Consider the following 6,868-nt stretch of genomic DNA (forward strand, 5'->3'; position numbering starts at 1 on the left):
AGATATGATGAAACCGTATTTCTTTGATAAATTTTATTCGCATCGATATTAAAATTAATTTAAAAAGATTTTATTTTCTTTATTAGAAGGTTGTCGTTAGAGTCATAATTTATTTACAATTCCTTTTAAATATGTACCTTCTTAGGTTCAAGAACGTTCACATTACTTTCTCATAGTAGGGTCTAAGGCCTAAGGAATGGAAGGAACAATGTAGAATCCCCTTCATCCTTGGCATTTAACTGAGCTTGCCAATTCTCCTTCAGTTTCTAATGGCATCCAACTATGAACTACAAACTCGGAAAATATTTTCACACACCGTCTTTTCGTTCCATTCTAACCTCTTTTGTTTCGATGCTTTCTGTTCAACTATCTATCTGAAGAATCCTTGACAATAGTACTTCTGGACTGACTATGGCTTTCTGCAATTCTTTTCAAAGCATGACATCCTTTCATAAGTAAAACACACAGTCACTTCATTAGAAAATCTTCAAGGATACATGCATGTCCTATTACATTAGTTCACTCACCACAGAGAGGGCGCCTTAACTAGGAAACACGAAAATGGTGAGGTAATAATAACCCAACGAGGTTATGACAGGTTCAGGTCCTGCAATTTTTTTTCTAAATTATACTTCTTCTTCGACCAGTTTTGCATAGTATGCATTTAATTTTATGTATTGTCCGAATTATGTTTGCACCATTCCCTATGTAGACAGATTTAATCATCGATCTAAATGTATCACGAAACAGTTATAAATAAAGATTGAATATATTAATTGCAATCAGTGGAAAATTTCGCGTGAATAAAAGTACTTTACTCTTATTAGAGTACGATCATCTTAACAATATCTATCGAATAGATGCATGTGTTCTGTTTACGACCCATTAACAATGTCTCAACTGAACACGATACGATAAACTTTACCCAGTTACATATCCAGAAAGATGAAATATTTCAAGATTACTTAAGAACGTTGATCCATAACATCGATTACCATACAATCGATAAAATATAAGGACTCCCGTAGATTCGATTAACGATTCAAGATCACTTGATGTCACAGTAAGGTAGCGGAGACCACTCGAAACACTGTAGGGGGTTAGATAAGCAAACATAATCGTGGGGATAATACGAGTGGCCCCTAGTGGACATTTAATTTTAACCTGACTTCACCGCATTCAATTTCTTCTCTCTGTTAATGGTGATTACATAAAAATCAAATACAAATCTTCTGTAAAACTTTACTCGTTTCGTTTCTTTACTACATTTTATCAATTCTTAGCAAGGTAGCAATAATATAAGACCAATACCTTCTTACAATTAGTCGCTAACTGCACTTTCTAAAGGTGCGTATCCACTTGTTGCGTATCCTCAGTGATACAATACGATGATACGCAACAAATGGATATACAGCTTAACACTGTTAACTTCATTCATCTGGAACATGAGAATTATATTTTTAATTCAATTGTAGCTTCCTTTGCTTTCTCTATCACCCTACTCTGGTTTATTTACAAAATCTGGCACACAACGTATAGTGGGTAAAACCTGCATTTGCATAGACCCACTTTCTAAATATAATTTTATAGATAACCTCAGTGACGTTATTAAAATTTGCATTTGCCTCGCAGATTTCTTACGTCCAACGAGCTTTCAAATAATGCAACTTTACTATTGTTCAAAAAATGCACTCTTTACTATTGGATATGGTTTTCGACCGACTTCAAAATACACTAAAAAGTAGAAAATAAATAATAAAAATAAAAATTATTTTGTACTTCTTAGCGCGTTTTGAAGTCGGCGCACATTTTTTCAGAAAATTTTGATTTCATTTTGTTCAAACATTAAAAAAGACCTAAGTGTGCAAATGGTTAAATGAAACACAGATCTTATCCACCGTTAGCCTCGTTTATGGTTACCGATATAATCCTCCTGAGGTCCCATTTCCGTGTGCAGTTTCTAACTGGCCCAATGAACAGCAACGGGGAAACTTTCTATTCTCAGGTCTATAAGGAAAATTCGCAAGCCAGGTACTCCGACGTCAGCGAAATTCCTTGTGACGCGTAGTCGTACACTTGGACGATTACCGGCGATCTATTCGCGCGAACGATTCGAATAAATCCATTCTTCCCGTTTAGATAATTCGCGGAGGATTTTCTGATCGCGCATTGGTAATTCCAATGTCAGCCGATGACGTAAGCTCCACCCACGAAATCGGACATTTATCGCGTTTATTGCGTCTAACGTGTAAGACACTTAACGGACGATGTAAGACCAAAAGTGTACCTGTCCGTATTTTAACGATACAAGACGACAGGTAAGAAAGGAATGAATAAAATGAAATTAAGAATTATTCGAAAGGATGAAACGTTACAAATGATAACCTTGAACTCTACGAATTATACCATGTTTACCTAAGTGCCATACACCTTACGGCATTCGAGCATATTCACGCATAACCAATAAATAACAGAGATATCTTGAATGATCACGTCAGATGGAAAGATCGCAATGGATAATTTAGCGATTACTAATTGTACGCCGTCAACTACGAACAGCCATTAAGCGTTCGTATTTCGAAGCCGATATTATTGCGTTTCGCAGATTCAACGTCCATTATAAGTATGACCGTGGTAATAGAATAATTGCGAACAATTCACCGTCGACGAATGACAAAACCGTGAAATCCAATTGCCGGATTGAGCATTAAACCACAGACGAGATACATGAATACTCCAGGAGGAATTTATCGTTTAAGATTATTGGTGAACGGTTTTTACAACGACAATGCATTTCGAGCTTTCTAAAAGTAGAATCGCCTGCGGCGAGGAAACGCATCCCGTTCGGTTTCTTTTTCCAGTTCGTCCTTCTCATCGTTGCCGTCTGTCGCTGCGTTTTTCGCAACCGTAATAAATACGAGCCGTTCACTGGCCAAAGCGACGTAACTGCAGTTCTTGAATTTTTTCCAATTTTCGTGCCAAAACAGCATTTGATTGATGCTTAATTTTTTGTATCTGAAACTTTTAAACCTTTAACGCCCAGACCCTTAAATCGTTAGCGAATTTTTTTCTATACAACATATACAATCTCGATAATTCTTTCCTACATTTATTAATCTGTCTTTAGACACTAATTTCCCATTTTTACATAGTAAAAATAGTAATAGTACATAGTAATAGTCATACAAAAGATTGTTTTCTTTCTATAGGAGGTGCTACGTTGCACACGGTAAGCGACCTTTCTTTAAGGAGCCTACATCAGTACCCTCTATATCAAGAAAATCATCTTTTGCATGACTGTAATATAATTGTAACTGTATATAATTTTCCAGATGTAACGTATACGATATGCTGGGCGTTAATGGGTTAAGTATAATATAACTTTCGCGGATTTAATCGTTTTGGCAAATGAACGACTCCACGTATCTCGTTTCCTTGCGTGGTCAGCGATACGCGATGTAAATGGAAGAAAAAAGGTAATCCGAGCGACGGAGCAACCGCACACGCAGACTGCAACGATGGTGACGAGAATCCACAACGGATCGTAATCATCGAGAAAGAAAGAGAGAATAATTTATGACGGCATAATACTCGCCGTGGCGTTGGTATTTCATTCAGTCGAGATGATAATATATAATTCATCGTCGCGAACGATATTTGAATGGTAACCGACATTCGAATTGGAATTCTGTTGTTAAGATCAATGATTAGGGGGGGGGGGCATCGTGAATGAATTTTTACTAACAATAAGACTGAATATTGTGTCCGAAGTGATTCGAAAGTTGAAAGAAATACAATGGCCGCTTATTTATCAAAATGGCACCTAATCTCGAAGACGAAAAATTATTTGTCTGTCCTCTTCACATATGTACATACATGTACCTATATGGTGTAATGGAAATACACCGTATATGTATGTAAATGTACATAATAATTATTCACGTTTAGCATATTTTGGTCCCAAGGCGAGAGTTGAGGTAACGCCCCAGATTACAAGGTAACCGAAAATGGTACAGATAAAAAAAATTGATCTGAATTCGCTGAAGGTTATTTCAAAGTCGATTCAATCTCTTTAAAGAAACAGGTATATAAAGACTGTTCATTAATTACTGTTTTCGATCATCGCCAGAGGGCTTCTTAGAACAGTAAATAACAAGGTAATTTTTTTCACAGAATCGTGCGCATCTTTCTGCGCCTAAGATTTCCTTGCACGTCTCTCTCAACCCACTCTATTTATGTAATAAGTAGATTACCAAAGTTTATGCAAATTCACAATTTTAAGTACGAGTATTTAAAAATTTAAATAGGGCGTTATCTTAAATTCTGCACTGGAGACTACACTCACATTTGTAGTAACACATAGATAATATTAAATTTCATTTAAATCTATAGTTTATTATTTTTTCCATGTTAAGGAATGTTAGACATGCATAAACATCCGCAGTCTAATAATAAGAAATAATAATGGAGTTATGTAACATATAATGATATAAGTATTGAACGTTTACTAAATAACCAAAAATATTTTAAAACGAAATTAATAAAATAATAATAAAAAATACTGTGGAGACAGCACAAGAAGAATTATAACTTGGGTCAGACATGACCCGGAGTGAAGACGATTTCATCTTGCAATGTACGATAACATAATCCCAAACGTGTTTTTCAGTATTTCGCAATCATCCTTGTACGCCAGATCCTGTTAAAACTGCTCGAACAATCGTGGTTTGAGGCAGGTGTCACGGTCTATCTGAAATCGCTAATTATTCAGTATTTCCCAATCGTTACACGGCTGATTAGTCACGCGAATGACGTACCCGTTAAAAACGGTTGAAGGAAGCTCGATTTAGAAAACAGGAAAAAAATACTGCATCTCACGAATTCACTTACACACACACACACAGACACACCGATTAAAAAAACACAAAACTGCTTGCATACTACGGCTAGAAAGACACGTCGATCCTGTCCGATGTTCACGGATCGATTGTTTCATCGATACAAGAAAGCGCTCGAGGGGGGACACACGCACACATGTGTTATTCGAATCGAGCACGGTCCCCCATTTTCACGGTGTGACGTAAGACGGTTCGACGAGGTAAGAACAAATCGAAAAACAGACAAAAGGTTGTCACAGCTGATCCAACGTGGTCACCTTGAGGAATTGCATAATTAGGGGGAAAGAAACGACGCGTAATAGACGAGAAGGCGCACATATGTGGAAAGAAAACAAAATTCGATATCCACGTTGGATTCGTCTGCTTGACTGGCCAGTTGGAATGCGTTTTTATGGACGATACGATTACGCAGAACTTCTGGTTTCGAGGATAATTCGTAGGATAAACAGATATCTGTTGGATTTCGATTTTTGGAAAATAATTTTTAAATCGAAGAAACGTCACACGGCCAATTGTAAGTCAGGAGACAGGGGCCGAAGGCTGAGAAGCTTTGGATCCAAGAACCAAAGACTAAGACTCTTTTGGATCCAGAGACAAAACTCTGAGAGTCTGCGGATCGAGGGACCAAAGGCTGAAACTCTTTCGATCCAGGGATCAAAGTCAGAAATACCTCAGACTTAAGGATCCTTGGACCTACATACCCAAGCCAAGAAATCCCTTAAACCTAAATATCCAAGCTGGAGGGCTGGGGGACACCTAAGGTCAAGACTTGGTACTGGGTCCAATCCGATTCAATGTTTCTCGACTCTGATCGTCTGTCATTTCGACTAGCCCCACCCGTAAGATGGGTACCAACCTAAATCTGTTGATTCTGCAATGGTGCAACCATGTGTCTCCAAAATCTTGAGTCATCCGAGATGGATTCTCGCGACACATCGGTTGTTTGGTCTCTGATTTAAACTGATATGTACACGTATTTGCTACACACAACAAACGAGAGCAAGTCATCCGACGTATGTAAGTCCTCCGAGTAACTTCAAAGCAGAATGAAAACAACCGGCTTGTGGTATCGCGAATTTACCATTATTGTTGTTTGTAACGAGTTTTATGGTTTTTATCGGTGTCACTATAAAAACACTGGAGATAACCGGTCTCTGACGTGACATTGTATTACATCACGATTAATTAGGTAAATTATTGCTGGGACGAACTCGGGTCCGCTTCGAAGTATTTACTGCAAACCTCAAAATTTTTCAGCCCTTCATAAATCGGTTTTTCATACGAAGTCGATCCTCCGCTAAGCTTCTGTTTACCCTGTTCTAATTGATTCCAGAGGGCGACACACCCCCAGTGGTGGCCGTTGTTCGTGTCGCATTCATCGAGGCTTCACTGTATCTCGGAAACGGAGCTTCAGATTACAAAACGGTAAAGGACTTTTCGACTCGTATTTGCACGAATAATACACATGTTGCGAATTGTCCAATCTTTTTCGGTGTCGCATTCATCGAGGCTTTACTGTATCTCGGAAACGGAGCTTCAGATAACAAAATGGTAAAGGACTTTTCGACTCGTATTTGCACGAATAATACACACGTTACGAATTGTCCCATCTTTTCCAAACACCCTGTAGATATATGCCCATCGTGAACGTCATGGCCTGGATCGCTGCGCCGGTCGTATTACACCATACCGCGATTAAACGGATGCTGCAGACGCAACAACGGCGAACAAACGTTGTATCTACACATCACGTCCGCGTCGCACGTGACCAGGGTGAATCGTCGTCGATCGGGGCCCAACCGCGGGGATCTCCCCGTCACGGAGGGAGGGCCTCTGCGGCCATATAATATACGCACCATGCGCGCGCAACACGTCAGGGATTCCCGATGCGAAAAAACCACAAGAGTGATATACGAAAGTGTGTACATATACCCTTCACCACACGCCACTCCGGTTACTCACTCTCTCTC

Source organism: Dufourea novaeangliae, unplaced genomic scaffold (genome assembly GCF_001272555.1).
Source record: "Dufourea novaeangliae isolate 0120121106 unplaced genomic scaffold, ASM127255v1 scaffold141, whole genome shotgun sequence".
NCBI classification, from domain to species: Eukaryota; Metazoa; Arthropoda; class Insecta; order Hymenoptera; family Halictidae; genus Dufourea; species Dufourea novaeangliae.